At 45.5% G+C, this 16125-nt stretch overlaps 1 pseudogene; it reads left to right on the forward strand.

The window, feature by feature from the left end:
- Nucleotides 1-12819: 12819 nt before the first annotated feature.
- On the forward strand, nucleotides 12820-12936 carry LOC124712639 (annotated as a pseudogene).
- Nucleotides 12937-16125: the final 3189 nt, after the last annotated feature.

The raw sequence follows: 16125 nt of genomic DNA on the forward strand, positions 1-16125 counted from the left end.
TTTGAGCGTATACCTCGGTTGCTGATGCGAACATAGGCCGCATTTGTACATCGATTTACCCAGAGAGTAATCCATGCTACCTTCTCATTACGTATGCCAGTTACTTTCTAATACATCATGTACACAAAAGTACGGAGCTCCACGTGAGGTTCGCTGTTTCTCAAGTCGCAGCGGCGTTTGCAACACAGCTCGAGGTGAGCTGGCGAGCTGCAGGTGCTCCCTGTCGCCTTCCGCTCCGCTCAGCCCGGCTCCCAGCTCCTTTCCCTTCGCTCCTCTGCCGCAGCGCGTCCCGTCGTAATGAGGGGCTCGGCGTGGCGTCTCACAGCCCCGCACCTCGCCGCAGCGCATCGCATCGCATCGCATCGCATCCGGGTCGCTTCTCCCGCGGCCGTCCTTGGCAGCCCGCCAGCTGGGCTGAGGCTGAAGAAAGGCTCGGCCGGCCTGGCAGCCGGACATCCGGCAGCGCCACGCCCTCTGCGGACCGCGAGTCGCGCGCGGGGTGGCGGGGCGCCGAGACCGCCACCTCACCTGCTGCTCACGCCCTCCCACGCTGTCTGTCTTCCAGGCGCCGGAACCAGCAGGCGCGAGGGATGCGTCGAGGCCCTTCTCCTGTATGCATACATTGTCGCGTAAGATATCGTCGAGATTGAGACAAACACACGAGGGTCGTTCAATCAGTATTGACCCACATTTTTTTTTTAAGCCGTTAATGTACATAGACAAACGTCCTTGTTTGTGCTTCATATTTGATGTTTGCTCTGTGCGCCGGTGAAGTTTCGAACCGTTCTGGCAGGTGACAGAGCCGTGGTACACCGTCAAAATGGCGTCTACATACGCCTCACTTTATAAGCAGCGAGCGTCTGTCCCCTGTAGCTGAATGGTGCCGGCACGGTAGCTCAGCGTATTCTGTCAGAGAGCTGGCTGGCCTGTGTAATAAAAAAACTGAGTGAAAGGATCACCAAAGCACTTCAACGGTTATCATGTGACGTCCGCTACGATTAAATACACCGAACAATAACGAACGGGCCGGCCGATGTGGCCGTGCGGTTCTAGGCGTTTCAGTCTGGAACCGCGTGACCGCTACGGTCGCAGGTTCAAATGCTGCCACGGGCATGGATGTGTGTGATGTCCTTAGGTTAGTTAGGTTTAAGTAGTTCTAAGTTCTAGGGGACTGATGACCACAGATGTTAAGTCCCATAGTACTCAGAGCCATTTGAAGCAATAACGAACAAAATGTAAAAAAAAAAGGAACGAAAACATGTGGTCATTCCAACAGCATATCAATCCTAAGGGCCCGGTTTCGATTCCCACCTGGGTCGGAGATTTTCTCCGCTCAGGGACTGGTTGTTGTGTTGTCCTAACGATCATCATTTCATCCCCATTGACGCGCAAGTCGCCAAACTGGCGTCAAATCGAAAAACTTGCACCCTGCGAACGGTCTACCCCACGGGAGGCCCTAATCACACGACATTTAAATTTTTTTACAAGCAGCGGGCTGTTATTGAATTCTTGTGTGCAGGAAAAGAAACCGCGATGAACATAAGCGTTTGAGTGCAGTGTATGGCGACCTGCAGTTGATAGGAGTAGAGTTGGGTGATGGGTAAAGAAAGTTACAGTGTCAGGAAAGGTGGGAACAGAGCAACATGACCAGCCACGCTCGGCAGGTCCTACCACAGCCACTGTTCCAGACATTCTGAATTGTGCAGACGCCGTAATTCGTGCCGATCGGTGCATCAAAACTCGACAGTTGGCTCTACAGTTGTCGGTCAGCATTGGAAGTGCGTCTGCAGTGACCGAGACTCCCGCATATTCAAACAGTTGGACATCATTGCCTCATCCACCCTACAGTCCGGAACTGGCACCCTCAGACTTCCCATCGTTTTGGGCCGCTTAAAGATTGTCTGCGGGGAATACACTTTGAAGATGACGAGAGCGTCAGTCATGCAATGAAAACATGGCTACGTCTACAGGACAAGAGCTTTTACCAGCAGGGAATACATGCTCTTCCATAATGTTGTCGTACTGCCGTAGAGCATCATGGAGACTGCGTAGAAAAACAGGACATGGACAAGACATGTTGATGTATACTGTCACAAAATTCTGGCACTTAACAGTAAATATGTTCTGAGAAAAAATTTCTTGGGCATTACTTGTTGAACGACGCTCGTACACTGCCCCACAAAAATAAACGTGACGACAAACTGCCTGTCGATACTTGTTTGATGACTTTTCTGACGTTTCGCCAGCACAAGTAGCTGGCACTGTCGAAGCTTCATCCTCCATTGACGGTCGTGAACTGGAGTCGAGCTTGTGGCTGCCGATTATATGTACCTGGCGCGCCAACGTCCAATGACTTTTCCGTGTGCACTTCCGGTGCGGTTCTCCCTTGCTAACTTCAACGATCTTTAGCTGCAGCACGGGAATCCAGGAACCGTTCAACCAGAGGCTTTCTTCTCCCTTGTTGAAGCAGTTCTCATGTTTATGTATTTCTATAGTGTTATGTCCGCACTATAACACAACAAAAATTCCGTGATAACCAAATTCATTTGACCTTCTGTCACTCAAAACAAAACTTAAGTTCGACTACACAACAGTTCGCTGGCTGTAGCGCCAAGGAGAAATCAGAGTCACTAGTAGAGAATACAAGTCCAAACAGTCGATACCGACGCGTCGCAAGTTTTCCAGCCAGGGAGGCCAAAGTACGGTTCAGTCGTAACGAATCCAGCAGCCGGGTAGTAACACAGCCATCGGCGAAGATTGAACTGGTTAAACGGGCTCAGGGAGCTCGCTTAAATCCGCAGGTCCGGCCAATCGGAGTGCTCTTCTCGACAGCCAGAACTTCCGTGTCTGCGAATTTTTACTATGTGGTCGGCCTCACACAGCGCGTGCTCCGACACGGCCGATTTCTCCACCTGTCCCAACTTACAATACCGCTTGTGTTCAGTGATCCAGGGGTTGATTGATCGTCCAGTCGTTCCAATATAGACTTTTCCTCACGTACATGGTGTTTCAGTATTCATCTTTCACTCTTTTAGAGGTTGTAGAGAGGGCTTAGTAGATCAGGTTCTGAAGTCCGGAAGTGGCATACGAAGAGGCAACAGAGCGTCAACGTTGCAGGAGCCGGGTGATTCCGTGATTATGTTACAAACTTTCAAGGGTGGTGGAGACAAACAAATTTATCGATTTGAGGTAAGAGTTCCCTGGTTAAGAAACGAAATCATTCTCTGATAGCTCTGACAGTGGAATACATTTACTGGTACTGTTACTGCTAAGAATGTAGAATGTACAACTTTCGGAGCTGGTAGTATTGACCAAGGCCAGGAAAAATGTCTAATAATCCAGTAAGCATGGGCTTTACAATGCATACCTCAGGAGCTCTGAGCACGTGTTCATCTTCGCTAATGTGAAACTCATCTCATCTGATCAACTAATGCTCATCGCTCTTAAGCCATATATATATATATCACCAAGTGGGAAATGTTGAACAGAAATGGAGTTCTTTTTGATCGTGGCACTAGACTAAATGTAATGTTATATGATATGCAGATCACCTAACTCTGATTACTGAGAATGAAGATGACCTTCAGTTGGGAGTCTATAAATTGCAGCAGACAGCCTCAGATTACAACCAAACATTATCGGTAGGTACGGTAGATAAAACAGAAGTGATGGCGTTTCAAGGTAGACACTCAGTGAGATCTAAAATAGTCTTGAGTAACAATACAGGGCTATTACAAATGATTGAAGCGATTTCTTAAATTCACTGTAGCTCCATTCATTGACATATGGTCACGACACACTACAGACACGTAGAAAAACGCATAAAGTTTCGTTCGGCTGAAGCCGCACTTCAGGTTTCTGCCGCCAGAGCGCTCGAGAGCGCGGTGAGACAAAATGGCGACAGGAGCCGAGAAAGCGTATGTCGTGCTTGAAATGCACTCACATCAGTCAGTCATAACAGTGCAACGACACTTCAGGACGAAGTTCAGCAAAGGTCCACCAACTGCTAACTCCATTCGGCGATGGTATGCGCAGTTTAAAGCTTCTGGATGCCTCTGTAAGGGGAAATCAACGGGTCGGCCTGCAGTGAGCGAAGAAACGGTTGAACGTGTGCGGGCAAGTTTCACGCGTAGCCCGCGGAAGTCGACGAATAAAGCAAGCAGGGAGCTAAACGTACCACAGCCGACGGTTTGGAAAATCTTACGGAAAAGGCTAAAGCAGAAGCCTTACCGTTTACAATTGCTACAAGCCCTGACACCCGATGACAACGTCAAACGCTTTGAATTTTCGGCGCGGTTGCAACAGATCATGGAAGAGGATGCGTTCAGTGCGAAACTTGTTTTCAGTGATGAAGCAACATTTTTTCTTAATGGTGAAGTGAACAGACACAATGTGCGAATCTGGGCGGTAGAGAATCCTCACGCATTCGTGCAGAAAATTCGCAATTCACCAAAAGTTAACGTGTTTTGTGCAATCTCACGATTTAAAGTTTACGGCCCCTTTTTCTTCTGCGAAAAAAACGTTACAGGACACGTGTATCTGGACATGCTGGAAAATTGGCTCATACCACAACTGGAGACCGACAGCGCCGACTTCATCTTTCAACAGGATGGTGCTCCACCGCACTTCCATCATGATGTTCGGCATTTCTTAAACAGGAGATTGGAAAACCGATGGATCGGTCGTGGTGGAGATCATGATCAGCAATTCATGTCATGGCCTCCACGCTCTCCCGACTTAACCCCATGCGATTTCTTTCTGTGGGGTTATGTGAAAGATTCAGTGTTTAAGCCTCCTCTACCAAGAAACGTGCCAGAACTGCGAGATCGCAACAACGATGCTTTCGAACTCATTGATGGAGACATGCTGCGCCGAGTGTGGGAGGAACTTGATTATCGGCTTGGTGTCTGCCGAATCACTAAAGGGGCACATATCGAACATTTGTGAGTGCCTAAAAAAACTTTTTGAGTTTTTGTTTGTGTGTGTAAAGCATTGTGAAAATATCTCAAATAATAAAGTTATTGTAGAGCTGTGAAATCGCTTCAATCATTTGTAATAACCCTGTATCTTGGGCCCGCAGCTCGTGGTCGTGCGGTAGCATTCTCGCTTCCCACGCCCGGGTTCCCGGGTTCTATTCCCGGTGGGGTCAGGGATTTTCTCTGCCTCGTGATGGCTGGGTGTTGTGTGATGTCCTTAGGTTAGTTAGGTTTAAGTAGTTATAAGTTCTAGGGGACTGATGACCATAGATGTTTAGTCCCATAGTGCTCAGAGCCATTTGAACCATTTTTTTTTTTGAACAATATATTGGAGTAAGCAAGACATTTTAAATATCTATGAAGCGACATCACTTCCGAATATAACCATGACGTGGACAAAAAATTAAATACTTTCACTTCCATTTGTGGAACCACAGTAAAAAGTTTGCAGAATAAAGCCAGGAAAGAAATTCACCTGACGTTTACTTACGGAAGTGAAACACAGGTAACAACAAGATGCAAAGAAAATAGAATACAGGCTCAAAAATGAGATTTCTAAGCTGAGTGGAATGATGTGCAAGGGAAGAAAGAGAGATTTGGGAATATATATCCTAAACGAAAAAATAAAGGAAAATAGGAGAAAATGGAAGCAACATGTAGACCTTATGAATGGGGAAAGATTCCCGATAAAGGCTTTCAGTTATAAGTGCACTGGAAGATGAGCTGTAGGAAAACCATACAAGAGATGGAGTACCGTAATAGGCAATTTGCTTAATGTGAGAAATGAAGTAGAAGAAGAATATTGCACCTGGAACTGAGAGTGCTTTGGTCGGGTAATCGTGAATCAGCTCGTAGTCGGGGTTGTGGAGGGAAGGAAGGATGGCACAACTACAACTAGGCAATGAAAACTACACTGAGCTTCTTGATTAGAGTTATCAAGAGTACGATCCAACATCAAAAGGGTAGACGCCAAGTTCTTCGTCTGGTGTGTCTGTTTCACTGGAATGCGTTCCGATTCAATCCGCCTTTAAATTTCCATATCATTGCCGTCGTGTTATGCTCCGTATTAGTCTTTGCTCTCCGGACCAATATTGGTTATTATATTCTCTATTTCTTCCATCTCTGCGCCAATATTCATTTTCGGTTCCTTTTTCATTTTGGAAATCTTTTGAGAAATCATGTTGGGTTGTGTTAGATGAAGATTCTTTAGTTATTTGTTCTAGGGTTTTTAAGTTGATGAAAGAAATGTTTTTCTGATGTTTTTGTTTCACCTTTTCCAGGTTAGGTTTGCAGGGTTAAAATCGCAGTGGTATGTTAGGAGCCCAAGAATAGTATATCTCTTACGCTTGAAAACGGCATGTGCTTTAAAAACGGGCTTTGGTTTATAACAACGCACAGTTTGTAAAAGCTCGATTAAAAACTGAATGTGTTCTGAATTAGTCATTCAAGTATGCCCTTTCTCGAGTTGCAATAGTGGGTGACTCCACTTCTCTCAGCAATATGATACAGTGCGTTAGCAAGAGGAACAGTACTACCGGAAGGAATGGCAGGAATCAGTTGCCCTTCCAAACATATGTGATAATTACCCCTATACATATCACCGTGAAAATCTTGGGATTTAGATGCCGAATCATAAACTGATTCTGCTTCCTCTATGAAACCCATTACTCCTTCAGCGTGAACAACAGTAGCTCTTTGGCCGGCACTACTATTAGTCCTTACAGCCGGAAATTCATACTGCTAGCACTTTCTCAAGGCATAATGCGTATGCACCCACGTTTTGTCCTTGAATACCACTAGTGTATATAACCCCCTCTCATTATTTCTGATTGCTCTCAAGTATTTGTCACACTTTGCAACAAAGGTCGGAACGTTGAGTTAGGATGGTTCTATTATTTTTAAATTCTTTTAATTAAACTCCTGTCTCTTTCAAAATTTTCAGAAATATTTTCCTTCTCCCCCCCCCCCCTCCTGAAAATTTATCTCAAGTTTTTGAAATGTAAGTGGCTTTCTCAATGGTGAGATTTATTATCAAAATATTTCATCGAAGTCATCTAGAGAAACTATTTTTCTAGAGCGCTCTTGTTTACGAGGAATTTTAGCTTTTCCCCGGTTTCTTCTACTTGCTTAAAATATTAGTATTTTACTGCTCGTCCTGACTTCCCTAGAAATTTTTTCGCCCGCAAAACTGTTTTCTGTATAGGTATCATAACCTGATTCCGCTTTTTTAATTCATGGCAAAATTGTACAACTTTGAATATAAGCTCTTTTTCACCTGAATGTGAGCCCTTTCGCCACGTCTTCTTCCTCCGTTTTCCACAGTCAGGAGTATTCATGAATATGGCTTACACCGCACTTTACTACGGATGATATTTCATGAGGACAGACGGAACCACTTCAGAACTAACCTGAAAGCATTGACGGTGCGACGAGGTTTCCTTAGTCACCACTGCACTTGTTAACTGTAACGTCACCGCCTGTTTCTGATGACGGCCACGGGAGTCCAGATGCACTAATATCGTGATTAGGTAGTAGAATCGTCACCAGGGTGCATTAATGTAGTTTGTGTTAAGTGCTGTTACCATGCCTGCTAAGTTATATGAGGAACGTGAAAGTCTCAGATGTTGAAAGTGTACACTGAAGAGCATGTAGATACAGCACATTCATCAGAGACATTGTCATACACTGACAGACTTTGAAAGCAGTCTCATCGTGGGTCTCTCCTTGGCCGTATTGTGTAATCGTGAAATATCCAGATCTGTGGGACAATCGGATATGACAGTCGCCCAAAATATAACGGACAAGCGTAGGACAGATAGTTTCTTTAGCGGATCTCATCAAACTATTGTGTGTGTGTGTAGAGTTTATGGGCGATCAACGGTGAGGTTATCAGCGCCCTTACAAACATTAAAAAAAAACGAATGTGGATAAAATGGCTAAAAATGTTGTCACTTCCTGAGAAATAAACCTAAAAATTTACAGTCACTCACACGCACCTATCTCGCTTTGACCCACCAAATAACTACACCTCACACGCCGTCAGACAACGGAGGAATGGTGAAACATGCTATACGTCGGATCAAAACATAAAGGAAAACAGCGAATGAGCTCAAGTAATAGAGCAGGAATATGTGACCGGCTGATCACTTAAAAAAAAAACCATAGATGAACCAGACACGCACACATTAAGGACATATCCCTAAAATCTTAGGAAACATGTTGGACTTATCATGAAAACTTAAAATATTCTAATCACATTCGTTGGAATGTCACTCAAAATACAGGGCCCTCTGGTGTGAAAATAAAGCACAGCCGAGTAACATGTGGCACACAGTGATCTGTACGCCACGAACACCACACATCGGAGGGTCCTGTCGCCGGAGCGGAACCCATGCGTCATAGGGCTGTGGCCTACGCGAAGACGAGTAAAGGGGACCTGATCTCGTCTGCGTGGCTGCTAGGCCGTCTTATGGAGTTTACTAGACGCAGCCTATTTTCTGCCACTTCCAGCCGCTCTTCTTCCCATTGACGCATGGCTTTGCACCTTAGCAGCGAGGTGATGGTATACAGGGAGGTGGCACACTGAAAAAAACTGTGGGGTCACAACACGCCTCCTTGGCTGCTACAGCCGCCCTTTTCTTCCTCACAGTACCCATGTGCTCTGATACCCAGCAGAAAAATACCTCCTTCCCCAGCATTTAGAAGTGGATAAGAGCTCGTGGACCACTTTATCCGCTGGAAAAAGCGCTGCAGAGACTGAAGGGCACTCAGGGAGTCGGAAAAGACGAAGTATTTAGTAGGCACGGCACATATCATCTGCTCCAGCGTCCTCAAAATCGCGGATAATTCGGCATCGAAGGCAGTGAAATCTGGAGGCAACCGAATCTTGAGCGAGCGTATTAGTTGAAAACAGTCTTGGTTGCAATTTTAGTTTTTTTTATTTATCAACTACGCGTTTCACCTTATTTAAGCATCTTCAGGTTGATCTTAATTTGTTATTTCTTAGGACGATCCTTTAGACAGTGTAGCTAAAGGGAATCGACGAGTACATCAGGCCAACATCACCTTCGTTAACCTCAGTAAATGTGCTCCTGTGAACGTGAACGCGTTGTGCAGGTCTTGGAGTCACTCATGTCCATCTAGAAAGTATTTACTGAGGTTAACGAAGGCGATGTTAGCTGACTCAAATTGCAATCAAGACTGTTTTCAACTAGTACTATTAAACACTAGTTTGCTGATTCTTGAACAAGCGATGAGGGAAAACAACAGAGCAGCCAGTGGAATCGCCCTGCTTAGACCCATCACTGAATACAACTACACAGTTGTGGTGCTCATTTAAAATGTCGGAAAGTGGTACACTAAAAGCATAAGTAGGAGTGCAATCTCTCCTGTACTGCCCTAAATCTAAAATCACTCCCGTACCCTGCAGTAACCAGGGTGGCAGTCAATTAACACACCGGATTTGACTGTACATGCCCCGTACGAAGTAACTTCAGCACACTCTTCCAAACGGCTACACTGCCCGTGGACGATTGTAAAGAGGCGTTCCATAGTTCGACGAGCAACGGTACGGTATGCTGGGGAAGTGGAAGTAGCGAGGAACTTACATGCCTGGCGCACCATGAGAAGTTACCGCCGGATGGTAAGTGGTGGTTTCCCAGCCTCAGCGCAAACATTTGGTACCAGTATGGTCTTGTAAGTGCCGGTGGCCAGCCTCATTCGCTCAAGATGTATTGCGTCAATGATCTTCGTGTAAGAAGGCCCCTCTAACCCGTACATTGTGCAAGCGCCCTGCCTTACGCGACAGTCTGGAGTTAAAAACGAGGCCCAGACACCTCACAGACTTTAAAGGGGAGAATGATGTCCCACATTTGCGATTCAAGTGAATTAAAAATATGACGAAAACGATGTGACGAAAATGAACACATTCATCTCTCAGCAGAAAATGTAAAACCAATCTTTGCAGTCCAGTCCTCCAACCTCCCCACTTAAGTCGCAACTGACGGCTCGCCGCTGCAGCATTGGAGGAAGAGCTTCTTAGGTTAGTTTAGGTTAGGTTAGGTTAAGTTAGGTAGGAGCATTGGACAGGACTCCGTATTGTGGACGTTAACTGTTAATGGCTATGACTTAGCCCTGGGGAACACCGTACTCCTCCACAAAAGTTTCCGACAGCACGTCGCCGACTTGGTACCTAAAAATGCGTCTAGAGGGGAAGGACCTATTGAAGATGTGGAGGTGGCCACGCAAGTCCAATTGGTGTAGCTGATTGAGAATATTGTGCCTCCAAGAAGTGTCGTGCGTCTTATCGATGTCAAGAAATACCGCTGAACAGTGCTTGTTACGTAGGAAAACTTGCTGAACTTCCGCCTCTAGCAGCGTCAAGTTGTAGACAGTTTACCGACATCTGAATCCTCAGAGAGCGGCTACGATGCTGCCTGGCCTCTAATATTCAGACCAAACAACGGTTGATCATGCACTCTAGTGTCTTTCCTACACATCTCGTGAGGGCGATGCTCCGATAACTAGTGGGACACGTTCAATCATTTCCTGGTTTGAGGAGAGGTATCTGAATTGGTTCTCTCCAGCAGGACTCTAATTTCACGCTTCATGCGTGCTCAAACTACGACCTCAGCGGCCATGGAAGAACACTGCTGAAACTCGTGTAACGCCATCAATATCTTTCATTGTGTACTGTGCTAGTGACTGTCAGTTGGGTGCAGAGGAATCTTGTTGCCAATGTAATACGTACCAAAACCTACAGTGTTGGCGCAGATAGAGTGTTATGTTCAACTAGATATATGTTGTGAAACCTAGAGAACAGAATGTTTTAAGGAACAGAATGTTTGGAATAAAAGTCAAGGTGAGCGGGATATACGTTGCACACATTTTTCTTTGTCCAAAACATTCTAGAGAATGTCTTGAACACTTGGAATAGAGATGTTGCTTCATTGCGATTTGCGACGTAACAACGTCTACACACCACCACTGCACATCCAGTGCTTCAGATTGCCTTCACACAATCGACTGGTTTAATGCACATTTGTTGTTTGTAGTCGTTACGGCTGTCACAGTAGTTATTGCACTGGGACTGCTTACACGTCATGAACAAAATCACTCTCTAAACGTTTTGGCGAGACAGATTATGTGTCCAAAATATCAGATTGTATGTTCCATACCTCACCTACTGCTCAAGGAAAGTGACCGTACATGATTGTCAAACCATGTGAGAAAAACACGGCATCTTTTACTGTGTACTGTGTCATGTTGTGGCACTACAATATAGATGTGCTACCTATTATTTTTGCTCATTATTTTAATATGATGTACATGTTTTATTCTGTAAATATTTAAATATTACGCGTTAATTATAAATGTGCAATATATTAATTATTCTGTATTATGAGGTATTTATTTTGGACTAATTCCTTTAAGTAAAATTAGGAAAAGCAACATCGTTGGCAGAGAGTAAAGACTTGGGTAGGAGCGCTGTCTCTTGACTCTAGTACTCTAGTGTGACGTCAGAGCACAGCGCGCAGCAGACTTACTTGTTTGTGAGACGTGGGAGCGAACACACTCAAGTGACGTGCACTGTCGGGCCTATGCGAGGCGCAGTTATTGCTAGCGAGGCACCAAGAGCGTGACGAGAGTGGGCAGAAGTAAGAGGCTCCAACAACATCAGGATGCTGCCCCATAATGGACCGCTGCGTGTCAAAGTGTGCCAGCAATATTACACAGAGGTCGTCGGTCCCTAGACTTACACATTAATGAAACTAACTTATGCTAAGAACAACACACACACCCATGCCCGAGGGAGGACTCGAACCTCAGGCGGGAGGGGCCGCGCAATCCGTGACATGACGCCCCAAACCACGCGGCCACTGTGCGCGACTAGAGGGCTCGATATCTGCAACTGATTGTAAAGCAGTTTTATTTTCGTTCACGTTAGAAACGTTGTGAGGTTTTACCCAGTGATCTTCTCAGTGAAATTTGTTGCAATAGTAAGTGCTGTGTGTAAAAACTGTAGGTATCTGATCTTGTCACGAGCTTCAGGCATTGTCACGTATTTGTGGTATTCCTTTCTAGTTATTGAATACTCGAGTGTCGTTGTCTAAATAGCCAGATGAAAATATTAAATATCATTCCCAGTTTTGTTTGTTTGCTAAAAGATAACGGAAAGAAAGTAATAAATGGCTCTGAGCACTATGGGACTTAACGTCTAAGGTCATCAGTCCCCTAGAACATAGAACTACTTAAACCTAACTAACCTAAGGACATCACACACGTCCATGCCCGAGGCAGGATTCGAACCTGCGACCGTAGCGGTCACGCGGAAAAAAAGTAATAATGAAGCCCAAATAAGTTAACAGTGTTGTTGAATAATATTTAGAGACAAAGTCATTTTTGTTGATTCAAACTGAAGTAAAGTAATTTAACTAAAATTAAAGTAATTCTAACAATAACGAGTTAAAAATAAATTAAGTTCGCGTATTTCACGCCTGTGTCTATTGCAATAATGCTGTTGCGTACTAACATGATTCGTATTTTTGCGTTGTCAATCTGTAGAAAGCTAAACAGTTACTTATTTGATCGAGTAAATTTTCATAGTAATTACAATCTGTTCAAAGTACGTAGCTCGTCATATCCAGAAACTAGTGCTCTTATGTAAACGTTATTCTGAGGTTACGTAAATTATTGTCATAACAAAAGAGGTAGCTCCAGTCAGTCATTTACATTTTTCTAACAAGCTTAAAAACCTTTTACCAAATTAACATAGCTGATTTTTCACGATATCAGGCAACCACCTTCTTTATTCGTTATTGTTTCGTAATGTATTGTGTTGTCGGGCAACGGCCTTGCTGCAGTGAATACACCGGTTCCCGTCGGATCACCGAAGTTAAGCGCTGTCGGGCGTGACCCGTACTTGGATGGGTGACCACCGAGGCGCCATGCGCTGTTGCCATTTTTCGGGGTGCACTCAGCCTCGTGATGCCAACTGAGGAGCTACTCGACCGAATGGTAGTGGCTCCGGTCAAAGAAAACCATCATAACGCCTGGAGAGCTGTGTGCTGACCACACGCCCCTCCTATCCACATCCTCAACCGAGGATGACACGGCGGTCGGATGGTCCCGATGGGCCACTTGTGGCCTGAAGACGGAGTGCTATATATTGCGTAGTCAGTAACATGTGCCAACCTTCTATTACCACAGGTACAGTCTAACAGTTACGTATTCGTTGCTGTTCGTATTATTGATCAGTTAGCCCGCATCTCGTGGTCGTGCGGTAGCATTCTCGCTTCCCACGCCCGGGTTCCCGGGTTCGATTCCCGGCGGGGTCAGGGATTTTCTCTGCCTCGTGATGACTGGGTGTTGTGTGCTGTCCTTAGTTTAGTTAGGTTTAAGTAGTTCTAAGTTCTAGGGGACTGATGACCATAGATGTTAAGTCCCATAGTGCTCAGAGCCATTTGAACCATTTTTGATCAGTTAGTTTATAGCCTGTGCCCAGTTGGGTTGGCGACCGTCTTAATTAACTTCTGTATTATTTCAATTAGTTCTTTTGTGGACCCACACAGTTACACCACACGTCACATTGTCGCCCAATGTGGGGCCACAATACACAACATTAATTGTAATATTGTATTTATTGTAACTGTTGATAGGTGTAGTGTACCATAATAAAATATTAATACGTATGTTATTCTCTTTTCAGTTTGCCGGCGGATAAACGGTTAGCACTGGTTGCGTGTGTGGAGTCATGTGGTTCCACTTTTCATTTCGTATGTTATGTGATGGCACTGTTTAGGTACTGATCATAATCTATGCAATAAGTAAGAACTGGAGTAGAAAAGGCTGGAACGACTTGTTGTACACTTCCCTCCACCAACACGTCAAATTTTCTTCGGAGACGATAGCCTCGTCGAAAATTAAATTCGAGGCACACGCGAACACACTCATATTATCGGATTAACCGATTAGTAATGGAGTTGAGGGGTTACAACTTCGCTCAGTTATGACATTCTTCTCCATCTTAGCCACATTTGAAAAATGCTGTTTCTTTTTACGATCATATTATGAACAGGAAATTTACCTGAACAGGCATGTGGGACCAGAGATAAAATCATTTGATGGTGGCAAAGCCCAAAGATATTAGCCTCTCCCGCTAGGAAAACCGGGCTAATCTGTCTTTGCGACCTCCCTGCTGAGGGGCCATTAAACCCTGCGACAGAAGGAAGGAATAAAAAGGAAGATGCGGCTTCGCAGCCCAGAGTCGATGGTCAGCTGTACCGGTCCCGCCGCGGTTATGAATACTGATGCTGGTCAGGCAGTCTGCTAATTGCGCCGTCCATCGCGCTAACGACTGAGCGCGAAGGTAAAAGAATGTCCTCCGCGAGGCGGAAGCCGCTGGGCCACGCAGCCGTAACTCAAGGGACGCGGTTCCCCACTAATCCGCAGAGCCTCGGAATGCCGGTGGCTTCTCCCGGACACGCCCGAAACCACACAGGTCGTAACTCAGGCGGGGAAGTGCTTGGCTCTCGCTGACTTCAGCACAGTCGACGGCAGCACATTCAGCTCACGTGTAACGGCCGGCTGCCACCTGTCTGCAACGTTAGCCGCGCCGTGGCGTCCAGTGGAACCGTATTCGTCCTACCAACTGGTCAGCGGGAGACGCCCGAGTAAGACGGACTACTCGCACGACAGACAGAGGCATCGGTAAGCGCTACCTGTACAAGGCCAACTCGGCCGAATACGGCGACTGACGGACGGATCCCAGTAAAATGGGGTTTGCGGAGACGAGATGTTTGCAGGAGGTAGCAATATGTTCCTGACTCTTCTCGAACCGAACGCTCTCGGAATTCTAACAACAGACCACGCTTTGATGCGCAACGTGTGTTTGCAGTCTTTGCCACCGCACTTTGCAAGATCTCCTCGCTTCTAAACTGATACTGTTATTACTCAGCTTAGCCGCGAGTCCGTAGAGGGTGGTATATGTGACGTACAGTATAACTGGTCAGCATTTCCACCCGGAATTTGCGAGTGTAAGTCGGACCTTCCTTGATCCGCATTGGTGGGACGTGTCGTCGGATTTCCTCCTACCTTTGCGCAGTGCAGCTCTCGTAAATGTCGTGCCGTGCAGATTCTTCATTGGCGCATTGGATGTCTGTCGGTGGAAGCTACTTGTCTGAAACTGCTGTCGATCAACTTTGGGGTATTTATTTACTCGAAATTAACTTTCAGAATGCCGTAATATCACTTTTATTCCTATTATATAAATCATGAAACTACTCGTAACCGGCAGCATGGCTACCATCGAACAAGAGAGGACGAGCTCTTAACGCCGACTGCCGACTTTGGCGCGCAGTCCGTATCTCTTACTAGTTTCGTCACAGTTCGTGGATTTCCGATCAAGTTCGTACTTACTAAGATATGCATTTTTTAATGAACGGGTGTGAATTTTAACGAGGCAAAATTATGATAAATAGTTTTAAATATCTAGAGGCTCCTCCTAGTATTCATATTGTCATAAATGACAATAATAATAATAATAAATATTAAATACAAATAAACAAAATCGGCGACTTTGGTGCCAAGATGGCGGTACTTTCCGTCATGTATGTTTCCCAGGCTTGCGGTTGTTGGTAGCGTCCAGCGCCGAGCCCCACCCCACTACGCGTGACATATGGTCGCTTCGTCACCTAGCCAGAAAGCGTGGGAAGTGATCTCCGACTCAGGGCCAGCTACGGACTACAGCATTTCATAACTATCGTGACTACATCAATAAGAGACAATAATTTATTAAAACTGGTAAAAACGTCTTCCTCACGTCAGAGGCACCTTACAACTTGGATAAGCATCTCCGCGACGCTTTGGTGCTTACCAAACAAAACCGTGACGAAACACGCGCCTGTTTTGTACGAGAGACTTTCAGTAAGTAATGCAACACTTTTCTGAAAGCAGGTCGGTTTTATTCAGGATTCCAGTGCACCACATTATCCCCCTCACTTTTGGTTACAAAACCCTATTATTCAAAATACTCTCCGTTCAATGGGACGGCACCTTACTGGGAGGGCCTGTATGCCCGCAAAGTACCACTTTACTGGTAGACGTCGGAGACAACGTCTTACTGCGTCAATAAACCCCCCTCATCCACGTC

The sequence above is a fragment of the Schistocerca piceifrons genome, chromosome 8 (assembly GCF_021461385.2).
Source record: "Schistocerca piceifrons isolate TAMUIC-IGC-003096 chromosome 8, iqSchPice1.1, whole genome shotgun sequence".
NCBI classification, from domain to species: domain Eukaryota; kingdom Metazoa; phylum Arthropoda; class Insecta; order Orthoptera; family Acrididae; genus Schistocerca; species Schistocerca piceifrons.